The sequence below is a fragment of the Diplotaxodon limnothrissa genome, linkage group LG12, assembly GCF_057381915.1.
Source record: "Diplotaxodon limnothrissa isolate DT_005_m linkage group LG12, D_limnothrissa_male_GT1.1, whole genome shotgun sequence".
Classification (NCBI taxonomy): Eukaryota; Metazoa; Chordata; class Actinopteri; order Cichliformes; family Cichlidae; genus Diplotaxodon; species Diplotaxodon limnothrissa.
In genome coordinates, this window is record NC_140607.1 from 35,043,036 (window position 1) to 35,057,100 (window position 14,065).

General features: G+C 39.7%; 3 pseudogenes across 4 annotated transcripts in view; all 3 read left to right on the top strand.

Annotated features, from left to right (window-relative positions):
• Positions 1-335: 335 nt before the first annotated feature.
• Positions 336-4,729, top strand: LOC146621773 (UDP-glucuronosyltransferase 2A2 pseudogene; annotated as a pseudogene). Of its 2 annotated transcripts, XR_014906624.1 has the most exons (3): positions 338-400; positions 1,778-1,839; positions 1,962-4,729. The product of XR_014906624.1 is annotated as a UDP-glucuronosyltransferase 2A2 pseudogene, transcript variant X1 (transcript). The 2 variants fall into 2 exon arrangements; XR_014906625.1 differs by lacking the exon at positions 1,778-1,839 and having other exon boundaries at positions 336-400.
• On the top strand, positions 352-10,476 carry LOC146621774 (UDP-glucuronosyltransferase 2B31 pseudogene; annotated as a pseudogene). Its single transcript, XR_014906628.1, has 2 exons — positions 352-400; positions 8,120-10,476. The product of XR_014906628.1 is annotated as a UDP-glucuronosyltransferase 2B31 pseudogene (transcript).
• Positions 559-14,065, top strand: part of LOC146621775 (UDP-glucuronosyltransferase 2A2 pseudogene) — a 28,342-nt pseudogene continuing 14,835 nt past the window's right edge. The window contains exon 1 of the transcript XR_014906627.1: positions 559-1,019. The product of XR_014906627.1 is annotated as a UDP-glucuronosyltransferase 2A2 pseudogene, transcript variant X2 (transcript). The remainder of the gene's footprint in view (positions 1,020-14,065) is intronic.

Genomic DNA, 14,065 nt, shown 5'->3' on the forward strand with positions numbered 1-14,065 from the left:
CTTACATCACACTCAATTACAACAGTTTATTTCTATGTTGCCTTCAATTTTTCAATTACTTCCATTTTATCCTCAAATGTCTTCACCCAAAACCATTCATTCATTTCAGATACACTTGTCTTTGTCTATAGTAACCTGTAGCAACAGTATTATCTACTACATCTATAGATCAGAGTTCACAACATTTGATCCAGTTTTCTCTTATACAACCAACCTTGCTGCTGAAAACTACAAAAGGCTCTGAACCTTACTCCTGCTACCTTAGAGCCAATGCGGTCAGATGTATTTTGCTCGTCAGAGCCCGACAGCAGTCATTCACTCAGAGACCGGTGAAGCAGGCTGGACACACAACCAACAGGCTCTGGTTGAAACGTGAGATCTTTTTACAGGGACGCTCTAGGTAAGTACTTAGATCAAAAACCCAAGATCAGCAAGAGTTTTAGAAGATAAAATGGCATTTTAATGTAAACCCCAAATACCTTTAATGCTGTTTTAGAGCATTTCTTTGTGTAGTTACGCTGCGAGTTCTGTTCTGAAATATGAATGACCGACCAGCTAAGTAGTAGCATATGGATTCTCACAGAGGAACAGAATATTTCCCAGATGTCTCCTCTCAACAATAACAAGGCTGAGCTTTATGATTGCATGGAGGAATCTCACTATATAAACCATCCTCCTTCACAGTCATAGTTTGTTCTGATCACAAGGAACAAAAGCAAGAAAAAGAATGAATTGTTTTGGAATCGGATACATTTCAGCTTGGAAATTTGTTTTCTTTCGAAAAAAAGAAGGAAGCTTCAAAGGTCACACAAGTTCAGACTTTCTCAAATTAAATACAGAGAGAACATGGAGTTACTTTTTTTGATGCAAAACAGAAAGATTTTTCTTATAAAGTTTTGTTTTGATTATTTTAAATTCGGAACTAAGGAAAAAATGTTAAGTCTTGCAAGCACAAAAGGTCTTTTGACTGGTGGTGGTCAGAGGGCCGGGTGGCGCCAGTGTCCGGCAGCCTCGCCTCTGTCAGTGCGCCCAAGGGCAGCTGTGGCTACAATGTAGCTTGCAATCACCAGTGTGTGAATGTGTGTGTGAATGACTGAATGTAGTGTAAAGTGCTTTGGGGTCCTTAGAGACCAAGTAAAGCGCTATACAAATACAGTCCATTTAACATTTAACATTAAACAATGGCAGCTTTTACAATATTTATAATTGTTGCTTTATAATTGCTTTATAATTTCATACCCACTAATGCTGGCAGCTGTGAAACAGGGAACAAAAAACAGCAAACAGCTTTGTTGCCTTCTTTTAAACCTCCTGAGATTTAGAGGCAGGAATTTTCACACTGCAGTTGAACCAGTGAGCTGCAGAAAATCTGGAAGCTATGCAAGTATTAAAGTGGGGTGCCTCAGCTTAGTGAAAAACAACTGGAAATCTTTTGTAGAAAGACTGGTGGTGGTGTGAATCAGGGTGGTTTTAGCTATATGGCAACCTTTGCTGTCAAACATAAACTGAAATGACTGAGTTATGTTATTTACTCAGATTAGTAATCTAGATCACTAATGATGTACATTATAAAATACCAAAGTATTTTACAATGCCACATTCCCAAAGTGAAATTACAAGGCTCAGAAGTTAGCTTTTTAAATACATCCCGACTTCTAATCAGGAAAATAAATTGGCCTCTTGGATTTAACTGTCATTCTTATGTTTAATAAGAATCACTAGATAGCATCTAATGTGTTCTTAAACATTCATAACTTTTTGGTTGTCATCATTGCAGGTTGCAGAAATCCATTGTCATTTCTTGATCTGGAGTCACTACATCACTGCCAATATCTTCCAGTGTGTATGCAGGAAGGAATTTTTTTAATAATTTTTCTTTGTTTTTAAGTTCATAGAAACCCTTAAACTCAAGGCCCTTACTAAACAGAAGGAGAGATTTAACATCTTGACATCTCTGTCAGAATCTCTTTCAGAGATGTGCCATCCAAGCTTGCTGGCACTTGCAGTGCTGCTATGCTCTACATTGTTGGTAAATGGAGGGAAAGTCTTGGTGTTCCCTGTGGGTGGAAGTCACTGGATCAACATGAATATCATCATCGCAGAGCTTCACTCCAGAGGTCATGAAGTCACAGTGGTGCGGCCAAACGACACCCGGTACATCAAGTCAGAGTCCCCCCACTACAAGACCATCACTATAAAGTTCTCGAATGGTTTTAACAAAGAGCACTTTGAGGCATTTGTAATGGAAACACTAATCATGCGTCGCCAAGGTGCTTCACTGTGGACTCGATTATCAATGGAGCATGACTTAGTGAAACAGTTGTATCAAATGCATGTCAAAGTGCTTGAGATGGTGGAGGGAATGTTTGAGGATACCAAGCTGATGCAGAGCCTCCGTGATGCCAAATATGATTTGGTTCTGACTGATCCTGCAATTGGTACAGGTGTTCTTATGGCTCATCGTTTGGGTCTTCCACTTGTCTTTAATGTCCGATGGACTATTCAGGGTGAAGGCCATTTTGCAATTGCACCTTCCCCACTCTCTTACATTCCCATACCAGGGTCAGAGCTGACTGACAAGATGACTTTCATTCAGCGTGTCAAGAATGTGCTCTACTTTTTCTTCTTAACTTTACAAAATTGGTATATGACAGAACCAAACTACAAACCATTTGTCCATCGTCATTTTGGCAGTGATGTACATTACATGGAGCTGTTTCAGTCAGCAGACATCTGGTTGATGAGAAACGATTTCACCTTTGAGTTCCCTCGACCCACAATGCCAAACGTTGTCTACATGTCAGGATTTCAGTGCAAACCCTCCAAGCCCCTGCCTAAAGAGCTAGAGGACTTTGTGCAGAGCTCAGGTGAACATGGTGTCATTGTGATGACACTGGGGTCTGTGGTGGAAAAACTTCCAGAGGACATCGCTGAAGACATTGCTGCTGCTTTTGCAGAACTTCCTCAGAAGGTGATTTGGAGGCACAAAGGCAAAAGACCATCCACCCTTGGTAATAACACGCGAATCTTGGACTGGTTACCCCAAAATGACCTCCTGGGTCACCCCAAGACCAGAGTGTTTGTGGCCCATGGAGGCACCAATGGGATACAGGAGGCCGTTTACCACGGTGTGCCCCTGGTTGGCCTGCCACTTATGTTTGACCAGGCTGATAACTTCTTCAGGATGAAAGCAAGAGGTGTGGCCAATGTCCTTGATATTGCAACAGTGAACAAAGAAAACTTCTTGGAGGCGCTAAAGGAGGTACTCTACCAACCATCCTACAGGGAGAAGATGAAGGAGCTGTCCAGCATCCAAAGAGATCAGCCTATGAAACCGCTGGACCGAGCCATGTTCTGGATCGAGTTTGTCATGCGGCACAAAGGAGCGGCGCACTTAAGGACGGAGTCTTACAAGATGTCCAGCATCCAGTACTACTCGATCGATGTGGCAGCCTTTCTGCTGACAGTTATTCTGCTAGTATTTACCATTTTTATATCAGCAGTCAGGTTTCTATTGCGTAAGTTATTTTACAGAAACAAAGTCAAAAAGGAATGATGATTGTGTTGCAAAATTTGTATGCTTGTCGTCTGTTCTCTATTCAGAAGAAGGACGGAGATAAATTTGTACTGGTAGTGTAACAAATCTGAGTGTGTGTGCAGCTCAATTCAGCTATACAAACCTCACATTTTCTAATGACCTCGGTCTAGCCATATTTCAGATGTATTTTTGCTTATTTGTCAGTATCTTAAAAACTTAAAATAGAAATTATTTTCAGTGTTGTTCAGGGAAAAGTTAGTAAATGAAGCAAGCAAATCAATGAATCAGTTATGGGTTTATATTCATTTGATTTGGAATAGTCTGCTGTTTAAACACTTTAAGAATCACCACATTTCCTACAATTGTCTAACCGTTAAACAGGGACACAATTAAATGTTTCTGACTGTAGTATGGTGATGATGCCTAATCCTTTATTAAGAGCACATAAGAAGAGTTTGGCCTCATGCAGTGCTCAACAATAGAATATATATTTTTTATATGTATTTTTGTAGAAATTTCACAGAATTTTATGGTGATATTTTTTAAATTTATTACTAAAACTTATGTATCCTGACCAACTTATTCACAGTAATATAGAACCAGTGTGCAAGTAGCTGACGTTCACTATGTACTGTATATTTTCCCACTCTATTTTAAACGTTGTTGGAATACAAAATAAAGTAATTTGAAATCTGATACAACTTGATACACGCACTTTATTACATTTAACTATGGATCACTATTCATCACTTTGCTGTTTTAACAAAAAATAAATACAGAAATGTCTTCATTGTTAAATTTAATAACATGACTACATTTAACTAGAGAGAGATACTCCCTACAGCTTATGACAAAATTTGATCCGATTTGATTGATGGCCCTAATCATGACCTTTTGACCTCCCCCCTCCCCCCCCGGAAGTGTGTAATTTGATCCCCTAAGCGTGACGAATTGCATCCGGAGAAGGGAGGGGGAAACCCCGGAAGCGCGCCACCTGTCCCTAAGCGTGACGAATTGCATCCGGAGAAGGGAGGGGGAACCCCCGGAAGCGCGGCACCTGTTGTTGGGAAAAAAAAGAAAAAAGTTTTTAGAGGGAGGAGAATAAAAGCAGAGAGGAGGAGCACAATTTCTAAGGCACAGACGCAAGATGGATTTCCTTCTGCAGCCCAGCAGCGCTCCTGTGTACTTGGACGGCGAAGAAATCTGCTCTCTCAAAGAAGGCTTTGAATATGACATATTCAAATACAGCATATTTACTATGGAAGGCCTCGATCCGGACCTTATGACCCTACCGGAAATACTCCGGAAGTGTCTAGTCATTTTCAGACCTGATGCGTCATGTTCCCTAAGCATGAGGGGAGGGGTATGGTTGCTGGGGGGAGATCAGAGAGGGTTCCTGAAGCACAGCGGTGACGCAGCAGTTGACTCTGTGCTGTATAGAGAGACAGAGCGGCAGTTAGTTTTCCACAAACTCATAGTTTGAATTCTGTTTCGATATTATGACAATTTTCTCTGTATTTCTTTTTTTTTTTTACAATAGCGGATGTAATTTTACTTTCTTAAGCTGCACCGGCGTTTGTAATGGGAATAAAGAGTGACTTCCTGTAGAGAACCGTTTCTTTCAATAGTATTTTATTTTCCTATAATACAGACGCAGTAAAAAAACCTTTAAGATACACCATAGCTTGTGATGAAAAGAAGAACTTTCTATCCGCTTGTAACCTACAGGCTGCCTATGTGTAAAAATGAATAAATATCCCTTAGTGAATACTACTTTTCCCTTTGAGAGTCCTTTTTACAAGAGACTGAAAAACAAACCATAATAGCCGTGACAGGAGCTCTTGTTTCACACACACACACACACACACACACACACACACACACACACACACACACACCGCGGGTCAAGGAGGAATGAGACAGCAGATATCAGTTTTTTCTCAATGCTTATAACCTATAACGCGTCCTCCAAAAAATTATTATTATTATTAAAACATCTATATGAGGTAGCTTTTGCGCAGCCTGCTCCTTGGTAGAGTTTTTTTCTTCATTACTTTTACAATGGGTTTTCTCAATAGACAGAAAATGATGACGCTGAGGAGTCAACAGCCGATATTATCATTGCTTGTAACCCGGTAAATAATTTCGTACATCTCCCCATAAAATAAGCCTTAGTGGAAAAAAGCTCATATTCGAATAAGTTTATTCCCCTCTGTGAGAAAGAGTTTTTTTCTCAGAGTCAACCATGAGGCGAGTTTTGTCAACAGGAGGCGAGCAAGAACAACTGTTGCCCATAAAGTAAAACAAATATCCGCCTCTAAGTCGTATTTTACCGTTGCAGAATGTGGAAAACAGACAGCCCTCACAGGAGGCACCCAGGGGCCCACCTCACACACCATAGTTAAAATATTTAAATTTCAACTAAATTTGTAGTAATGATCGGATTTCCTCACTTATCTACACCACACTCCTTGTCCTTGATTTCTTATCGTTTCTTATCGTTCCTCTGTCCCTTAATAGAAACCACATATATAGAAACTATCCTCCCTTTCAGTTGTCTTTTGCACTTCCATATCGCAAAGCAGTTACTGTAGGTTATTTTCTGCTTATGCATTAATGTAATTAATTAACTTATTTATCCTTAAGTAAGGTAATGACTTGAGTTCTAATGCTTTTTGTCTCTTGAGTTAGCTGTCAATGTGGGATTTTTTTCCCCTTTTGTTCAGTTAAAGCTGCCTTTCATTCTTCAACACAGCTTAAACTCTAATAGGTAAGCTTTCTTGTAATTTCTTAGTTCTGCAGGCTTCTTGAAAGGCATCCGAGACTCTTCTTTGGATGCTGGCTGCCTTTTGTTTTGTTTTCTGTCAAGATGATCCCACACCGCTTCGATTATCTTGAGGTTCGAACCCTGGAGAGATCAATCCATGACTGATGCGTTGTTTCATCCAGGCATACTTTGACTACATTGGCAGTATGTTTGCGATCATTGTCGTACTGAAAAATGAAGTTGCTGCCAATCAGACACTACGTGGTATTACATGGTCGATCAAAATCTGGTGGAACTTTTCTACATTCATAATTTGATTAATTTGGATAAGAGCTCCAACAACACTGGCTGAAATCCAGCCTCAAAGCACGGTAGAGTATCCACGCTGTGTTAAAGACGGCTATAGACATTCACTGTTGTATCTCTCTTCGGACCTCTTCCGTGCATATTTCAAATTTGGATTCATTACTCCATAAGACATATTACAGCTGATTTCTTTTTCCAGTCAATTTCTTGTGTAATTTGGCACACCTCAGCCTTATTTTTCTCTGTTCTCCTTCCTTAAGAATGGCTTATTAACAGCCACCCTTCCAACTCAGATAACTTTTGATGAGGTTTCATGAAATGTTTACAGCACTCGAGTTACTCGCCACGGCCATCCTAAATGCTAAGAACACTAAACTTTAATTCTAAATTACGTAATTAACGTTAACCAGAAAAAACAAGCCAAAGTCGAAATGTTGCTGAGCTGACCTGTGGTATGCTATGTCTTCTAAAGCACGTATAATGTAAACAGAACTGGTCTTTGCACAGAAGCCTGTGGAGCTTCATAATTAACCTCAGTGTGTGAAGAGGACTCTCCATTTAATAATAGCTGTAATAAAATGTTATGGCCAACGGTGTTAAACGCTGCACTTGGGTCTAGCAGGGAAGATTTCAACTTTTCAATACAAATGAAGGCTGCAAACTGATTAGATTAATGTCTGATGATCTTTTCTGTGCTTCTTCAAGTTTGTAACACCAAAAATATTAAAGGATGATGTAAGGCTCACAGGAAGAGTTTAATTAGACACACATTTACTATTTTCTTTATACTCTTTCTTTCTTGGGTTAGGGTTAGGGTGCAACATGCTCGTCTCTAGCTCCCAAACTTCTTGTCAGCCTCTATTTACTGAAGGAACACAAACTTTAACTTATCTCTTAAAAGAAAACATTACTGCAGATAATGAGCAAAGTCATATTTAAAAACAAAAAGTAAAAGATTAAATGTTAAACATGAATATTCATAAGAATCAATGAAGTTTACATATATAAATGTTGACTCTAGAATTCAAATCAAGTACAAAAAGGTTTAGCTGATTGTAACGTTTGAAATGAACTAATCAAGAGGACAAGTTTCACGTTTTTTGTTGGAATCATTGTTTAGTCATACAGAAATTATTTCCTGTTTTGCTGTTTCTTTGTGACTACGGTGTTAAAAAGGTATGAAAATTTAGCGGCAAAGTCACTAACTTATCAATAATGAGATCAACAGTAGGAGATACTCACTGCTGTGAGTAAGAGGCTCATGACTTTAAGATAATAATCTACATCTATAACTTAACCTTTAAATCTGAGTTTTTATCTTAAAAGCCAAAACCAAAGCAGACCTGGCAAATACATCTGACCTCCAAATTTATATATTGGCCAGTCCATATTTTCCCAACTTAAACTTTATCTCAGGTATATCTGTCATTAGTTATTAGGGTGATACAAGCTCTTGAACTCAAACCATTTGCTTAAGAAATAATCTAACATCTTGACATTTTTGTCAGAATCTCTTTCAGAGATGTGCCATCCGAACTTGCTGGCACTTGCAGTGCTGCTATGCTCTACATTGTTGGTAAATGGAGGGAAAGTCTTGGTGTTCCCTGTGGATGGAAGTCACTGGATCAACATGAATATCATCATCGCAGAGCTTCACTCCAGAGGTCATGAAGTCACAGTGGTGCGGCCAAACGACACCTGGTACATCAAGTCAGAGTCCCCCCAATACAAGACCATCACTATAAATTCCTCAGCCGGATTTGATGAAGAGCGCTTTGGGGGATTTGTTATGAAAACACTAATCATGCGTCGACAAGGTGCTTCACTTTGGACACGTTTATCAATGGAATATGATTTAGTGAAAGAGTTTTATGAAATGCATGTCAAAGTGCTTGAGATGGTGGAGGGAATGTTTGAGGATACCAAGCTGATGCAGAGCCTCCGTGATGCCAAATATGATTTGGTTCTGACTGATCCTACGATTGGTACAGGTGTTCTTATGGCTCACCGTTTGGGTCTTCCACTTGTCTTTAATGTCCGATGGACTATTCAGGGTGAAGGCCATCTAGCAATTGCACCTTCCCCACTCTCTTACATCCCCATACCAGGGACAGAGCTGACTGACAAGATGACTTTCATTCAGCGTGTCCAGAATATGCTCTACTTTTTCTTCACATGTTTTCAAATTTGGTATATGACAGAATCAAACTACAAACCATTTGTCCATCGTCATTTTGGCAGTGATGTACATTACATGGAGCTGTTTCAGTCAGCAGACATCTGGTTGATGAGAAACGATTTCACCTTTGAGTTCCCTCGACCCTCAATGCCAAATGTTGTCTACATGTCAGGATTTCAGTGCAAACCCTCCAAGCCCCTGCCTAAAGAGCTAGAGGACTTTGTGCAGAGCTCAGGTGAACATGGTGTCATTGTGATGACACTGGGGACGCTGGTAGAAGAACTTCCAGAGGACATCGCTGAAGACATTGCTGCTGCTTTTGCAGAACTTCCTCAGAAGGTGATTTGGAGGCACAAAGGCAAAAGACCATCCACTTTGGGTAATAACACGCGAATCTTGGACTGGTTACCCCAAAATGACCTCCTGGGTCACCTCAAAACCAGAGTGTTTGTGGCCCATGGAGGCACCAATGGGATACAGGAGGCCATTTACCACGGTGTGCCCCTGGTTGGCCTGCCACTTATGTTTGACCAGGCTGATAACTTCTTCAGGATGAAAGCAAGAGGTGTGGCCAAAGTCCTTGATATTGCAACAGTGAACAAAGAAAACTTCTTGGAGGCGCTAAAGGAGGTACTCTACCAACCATCCTACAGGGAGAAGATGAAGAAGCTGTCCAGCATCCAAAGAGATCAGCCTATGAAACCGCTGGACCGAGCCATGTTCTGGATCGAGTTTGTCATGCGGCACAAAGGAGCGGCGCACTTAAGGACGGAGTCTTACAAGATGTCCAGCATCCAGTACTACTCGATCGATGTGGCAGCCTTTCTGCTGGCAGTTATTCTGCTAGTATTTACCATTTTTATATCAGCAGTCAGGTTTCTATTGCGTAAGTTATTTTACAGAAACAAAGTCAAAAAGGAATGATGATTGTGTTACAAACTGTGTATGCTTGCCATCTGTTGTCTATTCAGGAGAAGAACAGAGATAAATTTGTACTGGTAGTGTAACAACCTTGAGTGTGTGCAGCTCAGTGCAACAATACAAATCTCACATTTTCTAATGACCTCAGTCTACTCATATTTTAGATGTCTTTTTGTTTATTTGCATTTGGATCTTGAAACTTTGAAACGGAAATACATTGCAGGAAAGTTTGGTGACAAAGTAGAAAATAAGTAAAGGAATGAGTTGTGGGTTTAAATTAATATGATTTTGAATATTTTGCTGTTCTAAACACTTTAAGAATCACCACATTTCCTAAAATTGTCTAACAGTTAAACAGGAAGACAATTAAATGTTTCTCATGCCTGTATGGTGATGATGTTTAATGCGTTATTAAGAGCACATAAGAAGAGTTTGGCCTCGTGCAGTGCTCAACTATAGAATATATTTTATTACATGTATTGCTGCAGAAATTTCACAAAACTTTTTTGGAGATATTTTTCAAATTTATTAAAAAAAAAAAAACTTCTGTAACCTGACCAACATATTCACAGTAATATAGAAACAGTGTGCAAGTAACTGAAGTTCACTGTGCAGGGCTCTAGAGTGCGACCAATTTGGTCGCAAATGCGACCAAATTTTTCAGTGGTGCGACTAAAAAAAAATATTTGGTTGCACCTGTGCGACCAACTGTTCGGGTAGCAAAAAAAAAAAAAAAAAATCTGCAACCTTCCCTGTGGTCAACAACAGACACACATTTTGCCCCTATCGTGGACTTAACCAATCAGAGATAGTCAGGGGCGGGACCTCTCTGATTGGCCGTGGTCCAGTTGAAAGTGCAGGTGGAAGTGGGAGGTGAGGAGCTTGAATAAAGCGATATCAATTCATTAAATCCTGAATCGACTTTTAAATATAACTGTGTTTTGCCAGAAACGCCAGATTCTCAGATTAAAGCTCACAAAACCATTTCAACAACAACCAAACAGCAAATGAGAGCAGGTACACGGATTCCACACAAAGACGTAAACACAGAACGGACCGACGCATCAGAATCAACTTTGTCTTTCTCGGCTTTCTCACCCGACGGCCCGTAGACGGACACGCTGTCGGAGCTTAGCGATCCTGATGCGTCCGGTACGCGCTGTGATTACGTCTTTTTGCGCTGATTCTGAGCTGCAGGTTTTGTCTCTCTCCAACCAAAATTCACCGAGCCAGCAGCAAAAGAAGCAGCAAACTACGCTTCACATTTGATCAATGTCGTCATGAATTTTGCTGTTTTGCTTCCACGACTATTAAAATCACACTTCATGCACAGTTAGCTCTCTCTCTATCTCTCTCTGTACTTCAAGAACAGTTTCCCGTCTCCAATCTCTGTTTTCTGTGTTATTCATTCGCTTATTACCCACCAGTCTACCGTTGTTTACAGCGCTGTGGCTGCTGTCTTTTTCTTTTTCACTTAAATGACCTCGGACAAGAAAGCCTGTTTTTTCTGTTATTCAATACTGAAGAAATTTAAACTTTATATGCAGAACATTGTAGAATATTTTTAAGGTTATCTGCTATAAAAAGCCAGACCAGGGAAAATCTCCTTCATGTTTTTCTGTGTTTTATTCTCAGTTACTTTCACACAAAGGCATCTGCTGTGATGTTCACAATTCTGAAGAAGTCAGTACTGATAAATGATCAGAATTATAATATTTCTGACTGTCTGAGGCTAAGTTGAATCGAATTGGGACTTTGAAAACCGGAATCGAATGGATTATAGAAATCAGTGATGATACCCAGCCCTAGTGAGCAGCCTAGGCACGACAGAAGTGGATGTAGCTGTAATAGGAAAAGAACTATTGCTAACTTTTCTGTTAAGTTAAGGCCTGATCCTTCTGAAATTCATAGCCAGTGCTCTGACACGGTGTCATCAATCTTTGAATGCTGAAAAAGCACAGTGTATCCAGAAAAACACATTATATTATAGAAATTATTATAAAATTTGTGTACGCCTAACTTTTGTGCCGGTACGCCCATGGCAAAAAGTTAGTCTAGAGCCCTGCTGTGTACTGTATATTTTTCCCACTTTATTTTAAATGTTGCTGGAATAGAAAATAAAGTAAGTTGAAATCTGATACAACCATTTTGGTGCACTGTATTACATATTACCATAGAACACTATTGATCACTTTGTTGATTTAAAAAAAATATATACAGCAATGTCTCCATTGTTACATTTATTTTTAACTTAACTACATTTAACTACAGAGCCCCGCAAGGGACATTGGAGGAAAAAAAAAAAAAAGATGAACTTTAGTGAAACCTCGCAAAATAGGCTGCAATCATTCGCAGGTCGCATTTGAAGGCTGAGTCGGTGTATCCTTCGTGGCTACTTAGTTTTAATATTACTCTTTCTGGGTGACAAAATAAACTTTTAAGATATTTACAGGCATGAATGTAGCTGTGTAAACTTCAAATATCTGCACTTTTTATCAAGACATCAATTATTTGCAAAAGTGCACCGACGTTTTCGGAGACATCTGTTACCCACCAGCTCAAAGTTGACCGGGAGGTCGAGGCCCACTAGAGCTGGGGGGAACACCGCACTCGCAAAAGTTTTGCGAGATCTCGCAGAAGTTCATCTTCTTCTTTTTTTTTTTTTCTGCAATGTCCCTTGCGGGGCTCCGTATTTAAGTACTTGAATCATATATTCAGGATTTAGGAAAGTTTTTCATCTGACACCGATTTATCATGTGAGTTTTCTTTAGAAGTCAAGTTTTTTTGTCAGATTTGAGAAGTACACTTTTTTGTTTTCTTTTTTTAAAACATGAAATATTTGAAAAGTTCTTATTGTTTTTACTTTTAAACTTTGAGGTCTAAGTCGACATCGGCATTGACCCCAACCCTAACATTAACCCTATGCAAACAGAATATGAGTAAAGTGATATATTGGACTGTACTACTTTACTGGAAGAACGCAAAGGCTCACGAATTTGCTCAAATTGGTCTCATCCTGAAGAACACAAATATTTGGTCACTTTCAAATAAAAAATAAAGACGCTTATTGGTTTTTCCTAAAATTATTAAATTTGACCTGAATCAATACAAGTTTTTAGTTACTGAAACTAAAGAAGACTTCAGGGAACACTAAATTGGTTAACAATTTAAAGCTGTTCTGCAGCAATGGAGGTTGATCAAGCCTTGAAAGCTGGTGCTACTAATTCCTACAGGTGTCCCAATTTTTTGGATCACTTACACCCCCCTCTGTCTGCATAAAAGCAGTGTGGGAACACACTGTGTTACCAGACCCAAATGAGCATCAGTTGAACAGTATTGTACAGCAGAAAGCAGTGTGTTGCTACAAAAATGGCGAGAAAAAGACAATTAACAGTGGAAGAGAGCCAGACCATCATAACAATTAAAAATTTAGGTCTGTCCTACAGAGAAATTGCAAAGAAAGTCAAGGTGTCAGTGAGTACAGTTTCCTTCAACATCAAGAGGCACTCAGAAACTGGGCAAACTCTGACAGGAAGAGGTCTGGCAGACCCAAAGCCACAACTGAATCAGAGGACAAGTTTCTGTGAGTTAACAGCTTGAATGATAAGCGGCTCACAGGACAACGGCTTCAAGCACAGCTTAATGGTCGTAGTAAATGGTAAATGGTAAATGGCCTGTATTTATATAGCGCTTTACTAGTCCCTAAGGACCCCAAAGCGCTTTACATATCCAGTCATCCACCCATTCACACACACATTCACACACTGGTAAGCAAGTCTCAGTTTCAACTACGAAAAGAAGACTTTGAGCTGCAGGTTTGACAGGATGAATTGCAGCAAGAAAGCCTTTGCTAAGGTGTAGGGATGGGTATCGTTTAGGTTTTATCCGATACCGGTGCCAAACCAGTACTTTTGAAATGGTGCCAGTGCTTAAACGGAGCTCGAACTGGTGCTTAAAGAATGGAGAACACAAACTTTGTCCAAAAACCTCTCATATTTAGCTGTTTTTTTCTAAAAAGATAACAATGTTAGCCTTTTCTGCGGCTATAGGGCATATATGGCATCACTCTGGGCTGGAAGCAGTTCTTAAACAATGGAAAAACACAAACTTTGTCCAAAAACCTCTCATGTTTAACAGAGTTGTTGCTAACAAGTCACAAACTTTCTTGTTTTTAGTCGAAACATCAAACCTGAACCCGAGACTTACAGTTAATTCACAGATATTCCATATGGCGTTTAGGTAACAGTGAAACAGAAGCAGAAGGTAGACTAATAAGTGTGGAAAGGCCACATACATAATGTAGCCTTCAATTTTACTAGATAAATAGAATCTTGCATACTGGAACATGGGTGAA